The 15,857-nt window shown below is 36.1% G+C and overlaps 1 protein-coding gene across 5 annotated transcripts in view; it reads left to right on the top strand.

Moving 5' to 3' along the window:
* The window catches only part of PTPRK (protein tyrosine phosphatase receptor type K), a 560,471-nt gene that overhangs the window by 304,471 nt on the left and 240,143 nt on the right, over nt 1–15,857 (top strand). The gene's annotated exons all lie outside the window — the stretch shown is intronic.

Below are 15,857 nucleotides of genomic sequence, written 5' to 3'. Positions count from 1 at the left end.
AAGCACTGTTCTAGGTTGTAGATATTAGAGATACGATTGTAAATGTAATACAATGTCCCTACCCACATGGAGCATCATATTGAATTATGTTAGGCGGACTATATAGACAAGTGTTAAAAATGTAGTATCAAATCATGGTATGTGCTATGAAGGAAAAATAGACACAAAATGATGGAAATTGATATTTTAGTTAAGGTGTTCTGGAAAGCCACTCTGAGAAGGTAACAACTGAGCTGAAAGCTTAAAAATAAAAATAGAGACTTCAGCCATATGAAAATCTAGAGGTAAAGCAGCTCCGTTGAGTAGGATATCAAGCATCAATCAATATTGACACAAATGAAAAAAATCGTAACCTGTTTAAGTCTCTTCGAGAAGTGTGAGAGACTTTAGCAAAAATATCTAAACTGGGGCTGAGACTGTAAAACTATCATGGAAGGCATTTGCAAGTGAGTTTTCTTTGAGTAAGGATCTGAAGGTTGAGAGAAAGTTGCCTAAGTAGGGGTATGGATGTAGAGTCAGGGGCAAGAGAAAGAAACACCAGCAAGCAGAGAACACAGCACATGCCGAGGCCTACGGGCTGGAAGGAGAATATGAGATATGTCCATATTTTATAATGCTTGGCATCAAATATCTTTTACATATATTATTCAATATTGTCTTTTTTTAATACTTTAACCTTTGATATTTTTAACGAAAAGAAATTTGAAATTCAGTCTTTATGATAATTTACCCAGAGCAAATTAAATCTAATGATTGACAGCCAGAATAGAACCCATTGTTTCTTGATTCTTAATGGTGAGCTCATACTTTTCCACTACAGTTTTCCCTCGCATTACCATTATTGGATGGTGCTATCAACCTCTTGTAAACTTTAGTCTTGGAAGACTCTATCGCTCATTTTTTAAAAAAACTTTATAGATTAAATATGACTATTTTCAGTGTAACTTCTCTGATGTCTCCGTATTCAGCTCATATCACCTGCACAAGTTCATGAGATCACAGTTTCAATTAAGAAAATATGATAGTATTTGACTTCCGTATTTAGGCAGAGAAACAATTTATCACATGTTCACACATGCATCTTTGTTAAGTCCCATTCCAGCATCTCTCTCACCTGAGCCTAATTTTGAAAGCCTGAAGGTGTCCTTGGGTAATCTTCAGGGTGATTAGTATGCTATGGATACAGGAACGTGGGCATGCTATTGAATTATCATGCTCACTGGATCTTCTTTACCATATATGCGTTCACAATTTGCAACCAGTGAAGGAGATGGTATCTCAATAGTGTACCTAGAATGCTTTTGAATAAGAGTGATGTATAATACATAGTTATATATGTTCTATATAGTTATCTATACATTTTTTTCCAGAAAAATCACTCTTGATGTATTTCTCAAAAGATTGTAGAAGACCTGTTGATGCTTTTATCCAGGTGCTCCCTTTATATGTATAGTTTCTTCTTTCATGCGAACATTTTCTGCCTGTTTATTTTAAAAGAGAATCATTTTGTCATTACTAGATCTCTTTTGTTTATCTTAATTGATAAGTAGATTTTATTATTTTATCAAAGCCTGGTTTTCTTTACCTGGAGACAACTACATTACAATGCTGTTCCAGCAGTATTACTTGTTAAATTAATAATTATTTCAATAAAATTTATAAGAAAGAGGATCCTTAAATTTCATTGTAAATTTTTACCCTTTTTTTTTTTTTTTTTTTTTTTGAGACAGAATCTCGCTCTGTCACCCAGGCTGGAATGCAGTGGCAGGATCTCGGCTTACTGCCCCCTCTGCCTCCTGGGTTCAAGCGATTCTCGTGCCTCAACCTCCCAAGTAGCTGAGACTACAGATGCATGCCACCGCACCCAGCTAATTTTTGTATTTTTAGTAGAGAGGGGGTTTCTCCATGTTGGCCAGACTGGTCTTGAACTCCTGACCTTGTGATCCATCCGTCTCAGCCTCCCAAAGTGCTGGGATTACAGGCATGAGCCACCACTCCCGGCCTTATTTTTCCTTTTTTTAAAGAAAGTCCTGCCATAAGTTTTGTGATTTTTATGTTGGAAAGGTTGAGTTGAAAGATGATGGCATTTTGAATTTGTTATCCAGAGTCTGCTATCATTTTAGAAATATATTTTGATAGTTTTGACAATTTTATTTTTCTTTCAACACACTTTAGGTTGTTCTATATTTAATACGTACAGGTGATACTTTGCTTGCTGTTTTATTTGAAAACCAATACAGAGGAATAAGTTTTCTTGTTTGTAGCGATAACCACCAAATAAATATTACTAACCAAAAACATACCCCCGGGGGTCAGCTGTCCTGGTGTTGAAACAGTGCTGAGAATTAACTGTGCTGACAGGTCCTATCTCTCATTGGCACTTTTAAAGCTGACATCCTGTTACATGGATACAAAAGATGGTAATTTTAAAGGAAATTTTGGGGGCAGTGATATGAATAGTCTTTAATAAGAGCTGGCATGGTATTGCCTGTTGTCAAAGATGACCCAAGGCTAAGAGTTTATTAGTGCATTTTCTCCTAAACTGAAAGTGACAGGGCATGCTTAAGGCTTTTTTGTTGCTGTTTGTTACAAATGAAAATTTCGCTGCAGAATTTTCATGCTGAAGAGTATTGATCTGTTTTCCCACAGCCAGAAGAATAAAAAAAAGTATGGAGAAACAGAAATTACTTTGCTATGACTTTAGCATTGCTTCCTGATCATTTTGAATAATGATAATGTATTCAGCTTATGGAGGCCAATCTCTATTGACAAAGAAGTTTTTATAGAGATGAGATGAAGAGCAGATATTTTTGCTCAGTGTTTTACAAAATTGAAGTGTAAAAAATTTGAAATACAAGTCGAAGTAGTGTTTATAAGCTTCAAACTGAAAGCACCAAGCTTCAAACTGAAAGCACCAACTTTGTAATCTAATTATGCTACAGATTATTTTGCCAATCCTCACCTCAGCTGTGATCTCCTCCGTCTGTTTCCATCTGTCTAAACCGAAGACCCACTTACATCTCGAACCAGCTGACCTAAGTAAAACTTATATAAAATTCTCTGATTCCTACACCTCATACTCAATTTCTATTCCAAATTGTTATATTTTTATATCTATCATTTTTACCTGTGAAACTACAGTTACATTTTAAGTACTTCAGTTTGAAAGCACAGTTTTTGGTTTGTCATTGTTAATGGCTTGAGTTTTAAATTTTAGTGTCAATTACTAGTCGTTATCAAAATGCTCTGGACACAGAAGTATTTAGTTAATATTTTAGTCTGTTCCTAATGAATAAGAGTGACCTCTAGCTATAAATGGGGCTTAGTATCAATCACTTTACCTAACCTTACTCAGGGTAGTTACCCAACCTTATTCAGAGTTGGTATTTAACATCATAAGAAATTCAGACAGATGTCATTCCGTTGTAAGACAATATAAACTAGCTTATACATAAGAATATTTACTAACTTTTGTGACTGGGTAGTACAGGATAGGCTTCAGGATTTGTTGATCAAGTCATTAAAGATCCATGTTCTTTCCAATTCTTCACTTTGTAGTCTATGATTTTGGCTTCTATCCTAAGCCAGGCCCACCACCTAGTCTTAGGAGAGAAATATGACTACGTGCTTCCTTGGTCTTATCCAGTTAGGGATAAAGAGGGCAGTACCTACCACAGCTATCAAAATAATAATAATAATAATGCATCACTGGTTATTGGATAAACAACTAGTATGTCCAGTAGAGAGCTTTTGTACACAGGACTCCAGAGCATAAACAGTGTTACTCAGAGTTAGTTGTTTATTTTATTCAGATAAGATAGTAACTGAGGAAATAATGTCAAGAGAAGGTACAACTTAATCTTGAAGGACATACAGAGTTTGGAATATGGTACTATTGGAGAAGGGTGTTACCATACTAAGTCAAGTAACAGTATGAGTCAGAGGTAATCAGTAGGATCGTAGCTTATTTGGTCAATGGTGAACTGTTCATGGAATCACTTGCTTTATGTCAGTTATTTACTATGCATATGAAGAAGCAAAGCATTCAAAACCTATTAGAACTTTTCAGATTCTGCTTTTACTGTAATTGTAGTTTATGTCCTATCAGAGCCTGTCTTGTTCATCTTTGTTTGCTTCAGCACCTAGCACAATATTTACATGAAGAAATTCAGTACTTTTCTCAAAATCAACAAATAAAATTGTTTAGTTGAAATCAGAGGAGTGGGACTGACCCTGGCATATGTAGGGGAGGAGCAATGAACCGCATATTTCTTCTCACCTACAGATGGAGTCAAGTTTGCTGGCATAAAGGAAGTGATGATGACAATTGTGGTGTCTACACCAGACTCTTTCCTTTCTCAAGTGGGCTATTAAGGGTGACTTTTCAGTTTAGTGTAAATATTTTTCATTTGAAAAATAATATTGATTTGACCAGTATTCTATTCCAGTACGCTAATCTTTTTGTACATAAAATTAAATCTGAATTTTTTGGTGTTTTTATATAAGAAGCAAGGTCATTTGGGAAATGGAAAACACTTTATGAGTACTTTTGCTAGTTGGTGGCTAAAGGCCATGGAATTTCTAGCTTGAGACCTTTAGCAAGCTGTTTAATACCATGCAGTATTGATTTTTAACTAGTTTTCCTAGCACAGCTTTCAGGCTCATGAATTCATATAAAGATCCTTTTTCTTAATGGTGACTTGAGATCCCTTTCCTTCTATTGTGAAAACTGGTCATCTTGACAGGAAGTTTGGAATTATCTTGGAGAATGTAATTTAAACAGCTGTGTTTTCTAAAAACTGAAATATAATGAACATTTCAGAAGACACTGAATCACATACTAATTTTACCCCCCAAAACCCCTAAATATTTAAAAAAGCCCATGCAGCCAGTGGATACCAAATGTGTCAAATTCGGAGGAGTCTCCAAATCTCTCATATTTAAAAATTTTACTTTGCTCCCCTTGAGTATGATAAAAGAAACATTTGGAGTCTCCTCTCATTCATATTACCTACTTGTAATTCAGGTGATTCAGTGTTCAAGATGTCTGGTACATATTTAAATTCTAAATGAGCAAAAGAGTGCTAGATGTTCTTATTTCAGATAGTATATTTTGGTGCAACCAGAAACTGGACACTCATTTGAATTGTTCATATAGTCCATTAAACATACATTTTCAAAGCTGAAAAGCATTAAAAAAAAAGATAGTATCTATGTTTATTTAAGAGTAGTAGAAAAATTATGGCTTTTAAATCTAATATGAATATTGACTGGGACTTCATATAATTACTGAAACTCTACTTGATCCACCTCTGTACACCATTATGCCAAATACTTTTTTCTATTAATTTTCTCCTTTTCTGAGTTTCCTTATAGCTACTCCATAAGGATGGTAAAGTGCAGCAGTTGTGTTTGTCAGATTGATTTTTTTCATTTTATTTATTTTCTTTCAGTTTGTTTTTAAAATAAAAATGCGATGAGAGTTCTTTCCCTAAAGGTTTCTCAGTTTATTTTCATAGGCAATTCGTGTGTTGAGTGGGTAGGGTACTGGTCACTGCTCTTTGGAGTAAATATTGGGGGTTTGCTTTTGATGAAGCTTTCGTCTTAAGAATTTGAAAAGGATCAAAGAGGAAGCAGAATCATTTGCATCATTAATAATTATTTCTGCTGAACTCAAGGGAATTTTATTTCAGATTGTTGACAGTAGGCCTGTACACGTTTTCTAAGTTTCAATTCTCTTCTCTTGGAGTTTGTGATAAATGTAATTTGGACCCATTTCCGTCTACCAAGGGACTCCTATCTACTACATGGCCTGAGTGTCTTCGTAGTTTATATTCCCCTATCTGTTAATCATTTTTCTTTCTCTTACCCCAAACCAAAAATAAAGAAACAGTGTCCATTTGAACTAAGATTTTTTAGTCTTTCTGGGTTTATTTGCAACTTCATTGAAAAATCAGCTAGCAGCCTTTATTGAGTTCTTAATGAGGTAATAGGCAAGTGCATATTATGATGTTAAGTATTCAATAAAGACAAATGCCAAAGAAATCGCATACATAGTCTCAGTGCTTAAGAATCTCATAATTTAATTCTATAGGAAATGTAGAATTATTGAGTATCATGACACAGAATTTTGACTTAGGTTTTGATTTTAAACTCTGTAAGAATAAAAAATGTTTCCTAACAAATAAAAAATAGTCTACCTATTTTCTAACTGCAATGAAATAGCAAGTATCTCATTGAAACCCCTTATTAAGCACTAATTTGGCTTTAAAAAGTTACACTGGGAGAGTCTTATAGAATGTTAATTGAACAGAAGCTCTATAGTTGACAAATTGGAATCAATCAGTGAGGGCAGGGAGATAAATCAGAGTGTTTAGTGGTATAATGAGTAAGGATGGCAATAGAAGTGTTGTAGTGGGACATTACTTCATTAGTTTGAGTTCTTGAGTCTCTCCCACTCTCCCCTCCACTTCATCTTCAAGAGAGTCATTAATAGCAGGGTTCTCTACCACTATATGACTTACAGGTGAGTTTTTGTGTTTAGCCTTGCAGTTAGCATAAATTATTTGCCACTTAAGCAGTACATCTTTTCAAAAGCTAGCTAATATACATTCTGCTGACCAGTAAAGCATGATCAGGAACCTGACTGTTACTAAGAATACAAACATGGAAATATATAGAAAACAAAAAAATGCATAAAATGTTATGTAGAAGCCTTACAAATAAAGCAAATAATAATATGTAATTATTTATTAATGTGTCGATCAAAACCGGCTTGTTCAAAGTTTATGATAGTACCACAGAAATTGCTTGCTTTCCCATCTGGGTTAAGATAAATGATGTTTTCCCTCTTTCTAGGAAATAATTTAATCTGACAAGAATTAAAACCAAGTATAAGGTCAACACAAATGAATACAGATAAATAATACTTTGTCACTCCTCAGCATAGATTGTGTTTAGTTCATGATTATTAATTTTTAGAAAAAAAGGGAAATATTGTAACATTTCAGTATTAAAAGTGAGAATTTGGGGACAGAGAGCTGGACAGAAATTAAATAATATGGCAGAAAATATGGCGGCTTTCCTCAAATATAAATATACAACAGTCTCTTCTTGTACACGCTTCACTTTAGCTCTGATACTTGTTTTTAGAGAAATTATGGCCTATAGATGTGTTCTCATCTCTTACAAGCTATATAAATACAGTGACTTTTACACTTTAGGATATAATTTATCCTAGTTATAGGCATATAACTTTCTTTTGCTCTCCAGTTTCTGTTTTCTGAGCCCTAAACTGAGAAAATATTTTGTTGTTTTTCTTTATTGTTGCTTGATTTGGAGTCATAGATTTAGCTATGATGACACAGAATCTGTCCTTGTATTAAACAACAAAACAACAAATGGGTAATTACTTGTACCTTCGTTAGGAAGAAATTTTACCCACCTGGTTATTTACGTATTGCTGATTGCCCCTGGATTTTCATTAGTCTTTTTTATACATATGGAGGTACCATGGCTACTCTCATGTTGCCATGCTACCTCCTCCAGCAGCTTCCCTTCACATTAAGGGGGGGAAAAAAATCACAGTCCTTTCCTGTTCTAAGTGACCTTAAATGAAATATCCCCTGACTGCCACTCCAAATTTGTTCTTTATCACTCACCTCTTTCCTTGATCCACAGCAGGCAAAGCCAGCTCTTCCGAGTATACTTCTGTCTCTGGGCTTTACGCTTCTGCTCTTTCCACCCTCGCGTATTTTTTCTTGAATAGATGCATGCTTTTACATTCTTATTCCTTTCAGCTTTCTTCTTATTCCCTACCCCCCTCCCCAAAAGTACCTAAAGGCCAAATGCCAATTATTTTCTAGTACAGAAGAGAATTCATTGATTTTGTTTTACTGTTTTTTTTTTTTTTCCTCCGGAGTTATTTAGGTCAAAGTTTTTGAAAGATCTTTATGTAATGCCTACTATCAGTAAGTGTATGCATAACAAGACAATGGTCTCAAAGATTTTTGAGCTGTTGGAAATGCAGTGAATAGAAATCTGTATGTCTGAAATTTGTTTGTAATATGTATATAAATAGATTCCGTTATTCATATTTTATTGCATAGCCTTTGAGTGCCCCACACTTTTCTTTATTCTCACTGCCACCACTTGTCTCTGTCACCATCTTCTCTTTCGTGTACTTCTATAAAAAACCTACTTATTGATCTCCCTCCATGAGCGCTTACCTTCTCCAAGGCAGTCTTCACACAGACGCCAGAGTGACTGTATGACACAGTAAGTCAGAATATGCTCCCCCTGGCACTGGCAGCTTCCTGTTCTTGCGGTATAAATTCCAGCTGCCTCATCACAGCTCCAAGGCCCTGCTTGCTCCTAGGCTTTTAGCTGGGCTCACCCCCTTCAGTCCTTCATAAGACTCTCCTTTGCTCACTAAACTCTAGCAACACTGGTTTTCTTTCACTTGCTTGAACATACCATGATCTCTCATGCCTTAGGGTCTTGGCTTTTTCTAATCGCCCTGCTCCTTCAAAATATAACTGCATTCATAACATCTGTCTCCTCCATGAGACTGATGTACTTAGGGACCCTTTCCTTTTGCTCACTCATGATTGGATCTCTGTAGCCAATACCGTGATCAAAGTCTAGCAGGTCTCATCAAATATTGTCAAAAAAGCAAAAATAGTGAGGTATAAAGTGCCATATGAATGACATGAATTTAATGTGTAGAATGAGGAGGGCAGCCTCGTGGCTGCCTTTTAATGGTCAGGGGATGTGCTGAGGAGGATGGGAAGTTCCATCGGACTCTTGATGGGTGGGTAGCATTTGGATAGTGGAAGATAAGTAAAGGGCATTCTGGGTAGAGGGACTGGCACTGGAAAACATGTTCTTGTGAACTAGCAGTAAATATTGACTGTAACACAGTGTTTTCCACTGAAAACATCTGAGATGATCCTGAAATTGTACTTTGAGGCCTTACTGTGGAACAATTTGAGTGCCAGACTAAGAAATATAAATGCATTGTGTTATTTAATTTGGGAATCTTTAGGAGTTTTGAAGTAGGTTACTTACATATTATCTGTCTCAGAAAACCAGGATAGCAGATGATGTGGAAAATGGTGCATTTTAGGGAGTAAGTTAAGGGGGCTCTTACAATTTTAAAAACTTGAGATGATAAGTGATAAGTGTTCCTTGAGGGGGGGTGGTTATGGTGGAAAGAATGAGTCAAGGATGAGAGATTAGGTAGCAATGTTGTTAAAGCATTGTGTAATGACAGTAGGAGGAGAAGTCAAAGGAGACGTCTAGATTTTTGTTTGGGATATTGGATAAAATGTGGTATTATGGTCAGAGATTTGGAAGCCTTGTAGAAGAACTCATTTGAGAGCATAGATGTTAAGTTTAATTGTAAACTTTCGATTGGGGTGCTAGGAACATATCCAGTTTTAAAATCTTTAGGAATGTGGGTAAGCCTTAAACTAATCATAGGGCATTAAGTAAAGACTCAATACAGGATGAATTGAACAATAGGTGCTTAGTGCATAGAAATGATTTGTATTTCCTAAGTTTCCATTTCATAGCCTTTAGCCTATATTATTGGAACTTTTCATGTTGTTAAACTCTGGATGAAAGCAGAGGTTTTTAACTAAATGGAAAATTTAGAAAGAGAAACCAGGCAGTTAAATATGATGTCTTTTTTATTGCTGACATTGTCTGCATATAAAAACACATGTAAGATATATCATGTGTTAATATATCCCCCACTGCTTCATGTAGATTCCTGACTGTATTTGTGGTTGTCGGTTAAGTGTAAATCTTTTTCCTCTTCTTTGTAAAACTTTTTACTTCATAGAAATAAAGCAAACTCTCTACAGGCTTCTCTACTTTCTCTTCAGAATTTTATTGCTCCTGATAATAATGCTCCTGGACATTTTTCCTACATCAGTGTTTTAAAGGGTTGGGAGAGGGAATTTTTTTTTTTTTTTTTTTTTTTTTTTTGAGGGTGTAGGACTTTTGGCTAACAGCATTTCTCATTCTCAAAGAATGTCATTCACTGTAGTGGGTGGTTTGAAAATATTTACTTAAGGGTAAAGAGTTCACACCTGACATAATCTTCCTGTGTTAAAATCCCCACTCAATTTGGCATTTCTGTGTACTGTGCGGGATTGCTAAAAAGCAGTTACCATGATCAGACTGGTTGATGCATGGTAATGATGTAAAGCAGGGTGTTTGGAATTCAACATGGATGGTAGAAATGCGAGATGTCAGAGAAGCCATATATTAAAGAGAATTTGAATTGGAAACTGAATCCCAATCTGCCACCGAGAACATTTTGATCATTTTGATTTATTAAACTTTTATAACAACATTCAGATGGAGCTGAATTAAAACCTTTAGTCTTGGATAGTTTATGGGACACCAACCACTGTGTTACCGGTATCATTTTGAAGGTTCTCTTAGCGTCAGTGAAAAGGGGAAAAATGGGTGGGTAAGATACTTAGTTTAAAGGAAGTTTTCACTTATATTCTTGCATCTAACTTTAAATCCCTCTTTTGTTTGCATTGTGTCACTTAAACATATTTTATAATTTCAACATATTAGATACCTTAAAGTTTTGAATTTTACTGTGAAACGTTTTTGAAATTCTGATTAATAATTTTCAGATTGAAACACTGCTTTTGTATATATGGTACAGGCTATCTTTTCTTTTTGTGTATATCTGTACACTCAGAGGCATCTGTATCTGTCTTTGTCTATGTTTGTTTTGCTGAGGTTTATAGATAAATATTCAAATAGAAATACTAATGCAATTTTGAAGCCTAACTTGCATGTAAAAGAGTGCATTTTCCTACAACTATTGAATTCTGTACCTCTGATTTTTAAAAAATCAACCATCAGCAATCATGGATAGTCTTTTCTGAACAGTAGCTCCATAATAAAGAGAAGTCAATCACTATTAGAGAAGCAGTGTAGGTGAAAGGCACTATAGTTCACACTTGATTTTGTAGCGGGGAGAGGGTACTTAGCTGTGAATCAGGAATGATGCAAAAGATGGATGAGATAGAGTTCAAGGAGCAGTAATGTGAGAGTCCAGGACAATCATTTCAAGCTGTCTCAGCAGTAATGATGGATGGCTTGGTGGCAAGAAGTAATAATACCAGATGATGAAAGATGCATCCCAGCACCTTGAGCCCGAGCACACCATCTACCTGTTGGGGTTCTGGGGCATAATGATTCCTGATTTGCAACCAAAGGGTTTTGCTGCACTTAGCAACCCAGATTTTTGGCAGCTGTGAAGGAAGCAAGTAGCATATCAAACACTCCTTCACATTGTAAATTTAATTACCTCATATTTATGCATAGTAGTTGTTGACAGGAACTTGTAAGCTATGCTAATATGGAAGGTAATTTGTTACCTCCAGAAATCACTTTCCATGTGTCTTCTGATCATTATCATGAAACATGATAAATGATCTAGCCCATGAGGTATAAATGAAAATGAAATAGATAATTGGATTCTATGTCTACATTGTGGCTGGAATAGTCACAGAAATTATAATTGAATTTATCTCATAAAAATGAGTTGGCAATACATCAGTGACCTTTCATCATTTTGAGCCTATGGTATTATATGAAGCTACTTTTGAGATGAACACAAAAAATGTATCATAATTCTTTTTAAAGAGTAATCTCTAACACTTACATTTTCTATTTTCTTGCCTTATCTGCCTATATATTTTTAAGTATCTAGTTTATCTACAGCGAGTTTTAACAATTAATACTGATAATCCTTTTTTTATACTGAGAATAAAGTGTTTTGTTGTTACCAATGCCTTGACTGAATGGCTTAGGAACAGTGTGAGACACTCTGATTTTTTTTTTTTTTTTTAATGAACACCCTTTATTATTAGCAGCATGTATCTTTCTGCTGGGTGATGGAAGTGTGCCTTCTTGCTGAATCTGTGTGTTCTCTTTGATTCTTGTAATATGTTTCTGATATACTAAAATAAAAGAGTTTGTTTTAAATATCACCAGACTTTTTTCTCTTTACCTTCTCTTTAAGTCACTTTAAAAAATAATATTTTATTATTAACATAAAAACCCTATATATTCATTGATTTGATTAACATATTTGAGGATCACCATGTGTTAATTATTGGATTTATTGCTAATACAATGACTAAGATACATACTCTTTAGGGGGTTATAGTGCCATATGTAACTATGGTAATATCTAGTTTTCAAATTATAACATAATTTCTTTTTTCTCCACCAGGCTCTTTCCATGAGGGTCCAAGAAGCAAATAAAGCTTCTGTTTATGTTTTTGTATTTCTAACTAAGAAAATCTATTCCAGATTCAGTTACTAACAACTATATGGAAAATAAGAAGTTATCTGGAAATGTGACTTATCTTTTGAATGAAATATGTCAATAAGCAGGGCATGTCCCTAGGGACATTTTCTCCCCCTCTTATATTTTTTAACTGGAATTTTTTTTTTTTTTGGTCTGTGATGCAGATTCTCACTGTGTTGTCCAGGCTAGAGTTCAGTGGCACAATCTCGGCTCACTAGAACCTCTGCCTCCCAGGTTCGAGCAACTCTCCTGCCTCCGCCTCTCAAGTAACTGGGATTACAGGTGCCCCCACCACTCCCGGCTAATTTTTGTGTATTTTTTATAGAGATGGGGTTTCGCCATATTGGCCATATTTGGTCTCAAACTCCTGACCTGGACCTCAAACACTATCCTAAGATGGTGATCCACCCATCTTAGCCTCCCAAAATGCTGGGATTACAGGCGTGAGCCACCACGCCTGGCCTTTTCTTGAAATTTCTTCACTTTCTTTCCTTTTGTTTTTCTTCAGCTTTTAAGTTCAGGGGTACATGTGCAGGATGTGCAGGTTTGTTACATACATAAATGTGTCCCATGGTTGTTTGCTGCACAGATTGTCCCATCACCTAGGTATTAAGCCCAGAATCCATTAGCTACTCTTCCTGATGCTCTCCCTCCCCCGCATACCGCCATCCAACAGGCCCCAGTGTGTGTTGTTCCCCTCCATGTATCCATGTGTTCTCATTATTCAGCTCTCACTTATAAGTGCGGAATGTGGTGTTTGGTTTTCTGTTCTTGCATTAGTTTGCTGAGGATAATAGCTTCCAAGTCTCTCCATGTCCCTGCAAAGGACATGATCCAATTCCTTTGTATGGTTGCATGGTATTTCATGGTATACATGTACCACATTTTCTTTATCCAGTGGGTCATTTATGGGCATCTAGGTTGATTGCATGTCTTTGCTATTGCGAATAGTGCTGCAATGAACACACACATGCATGTATCTTTATAAAAGAATGATTCCATTCTTTTGGGTATATACTCAAGTAGAGGGATTTCTGGGTCAAATGGTATTTCTGCCTCTAGGTCTCTGAGGAATTGCCACACTGTCTTCCGCAAGGGTTGAGCTAATTTACATTCCAACAGTTTATAAGCATTCCTTTTTCTCCACACCCTTGCCAGCATCTGTTGTTTTTGACTTTTCGATAATCACCATTCTGACTGATGTGAGATGGTATCTCTTTGTGGTTTTGATTTGCATTACTCTAATGATCAGTGATGTTGATCTTTTTTTTTTTTCATGTTTGTTGGCTGCCTGTATGTCTTCTTTTGAGAAATGTCTGTTCATGTCCTTTGCCTACTTTTTAATGGAGTTGTTTTCTTCTTGTAAATTCGCTTAAGTTCCTTATAAACTCTGGGTATTAGACTTTTGTCAGATGGATAGATTGCAAAAATTTTCTCCCATTTTGTAGGTTGTTTGTTCACTCTGATGTTAATTTCTTTTGCTGTGCCGAAGTTCTTTCGTTAGATCCCATTTGTCAATTTTTGCTTTTGTTGAGATTTCTTTTGGTGTCTTCATCATGAAATCTTTATCCATGCCTATGTCCTGAATGGTATTGCCTAGATTTCCTTCTAGGCTTTTTATAGTTTTGAGTTTTACATTTAAGTCTTTAATCATCTTGAGTTAATTTTTGTATATGTTTTAAGGAAGGGGTCCAGTTTCAGTTTTCTGCATTTGGCTAGCCAGTTCTCCCAGCACCGTTTATTAAATAGGGAATCCTCTCCCCATTGCTTGTTTTTTCAGGTTTGTCAAAGATCAGATGGTTGTAGGTGGATAGTCTTATTTTTGAATTCTCTTTTCTGTTCCACTGGTCTATGTGTTTGTTCTTGTATCAATACTATGCTGTTTTGGTTACTGTAGCCTTATACCATAGCTAGAAGTTGGGTAGTATGATGCCTCCAGCTTTGTTCATTTTGCTTTGGATTGTCTTGGCTATTTAGGATCTTTTTTGGTTCCATATGAATTTTAAAATAGTTTTTTTCTAATTTTATGAGGAACATCAATAGTAGTCTAATGGGAATGCTATTGAATCTATAAATTACTTTAGGCAGTATGGCCATTTTCATGACATTGATTCTTCCTGTCCGTAAGCATGGAATGTTTCCCATTTGTTTGTGTCCTTTCTGATTTCTTGGAGGAGTGGTTTATAGTTTTCCTTGAAGAGGTCTTCCACTTCCCTTGTTAGCTGTATTTCTAGGCATTTTATTTTCTTTGTAGCAATTGTGAATGGGAGTTTACTCAGAATTTGGCTCTGTGCTTGCCTGTTGTTGGGGTATAGGACTGCTAGCAATTTTTTCACATTGATTATCCTGAGACTTTGCTGAAGTTGCTTATCAGCTTAAGAAGCTTTTAGGCTGAGGCGATGGGGTTTTCTAGGTATAGGATCATGTCATCTGCAGATAAAGATAATTCAACTTCCTCTCTTCCTATTCAAATACTCTTTATTTCTTTGTCTTGCCTGATTGCCCTGGCCAGAACTTTCAATACTATGTTGAATAGCAGTGGTGAGAGATGGCGTCCTTGTCTTGTACTGGTTTTCAAGGGGAATACTTCCAGCTTTTGCCCAATCAGCATGATATTGCCGATTTTGCCTGTGGGTTTGTCATATATGGCTGTTACTGTTTTGAAGTCTTTTCCATTAGTTTATTGAGAGTTTTTAACCTGAAGAGATATTGAATTCCATTGAAGTCCTTTTCTGCATCTATTGCGATAATCATGTGCTTTTGTTTTTTGTTTTTTTTTTTTTGTCTTTAGTTCTGTTTATGTGATGCATCACATTTATTTATTTGTGTATGTTGAACCAACCTTGCATCCCGGGGAAGAAGCCAACTTGATCATGGTGGATAAGCTTTTTGATATGCTGCTAGATTCTGTTTAACAGTATTTTGTTGAGGATTTTTGCGTCAATGTTCATTAAGGATGTTGGCCTGAAGTTTTCTTTTGTCTGTTGTATCTCTGTCAAGTTTTGGTATTTAGGATGATGCTGGCCTTATACAAAGAGGTAGGGAAGAATCCCTCCTTCTCAATTTTTTGGATTAGTTTCCGTAGAAATGGTACCAGCTCTTCTTTGTACCTCTGGTAGAATTCAGCTGTCAATCCATCTGATCCTGGGCTTTGTTTTGGTTTGTAGGCTATTTATTAGTGCCTCAATTTCAGAATTTGTCATTGGTCTATCCAGGGATTCTGTTTCAAATTCAAATTGAGTTGACTGAACCACAGAGATGGCAACCACCCCTTCCCTGGGGAACTCCGTCCTTCTTAGGTGGACGGAGCCTGTCAGCCTGTCAGCACTGTCTGGCTGGAATTCCAAGCCAGTTGGTCTTAACTTGTGAAGTGCCCTCGAAGTGGGGCCTGCAGAACAACACTGCTTGGCTCCCTGTATTCAGCCCCGCTCCTAGGAGTATGTAGTGACCCTCCCTGGGAATCCCAGGTCCAGAGTATACAAAACTCCTGAGTCTCTGTGTGTACTAA

Source organism: Gorilla gorilla, chromosome 5 (genome assembly GCF_029281585.2).
Source record: "Gorilla gorilla gorilla isolate KB3781 chromosome 5, NHGRI_mGorGor1-v2.1_pri, whole genome shotgun sequence".
Lineage (NCBI taxonomy): Eukaryota > Metazoa > Chordata > Mammalia > Primates > Hominidae > Gorilla > Gorilla gorilla.
This window is presented reverse-complemented; position numbering and strand designations above follow the sequence as displayed.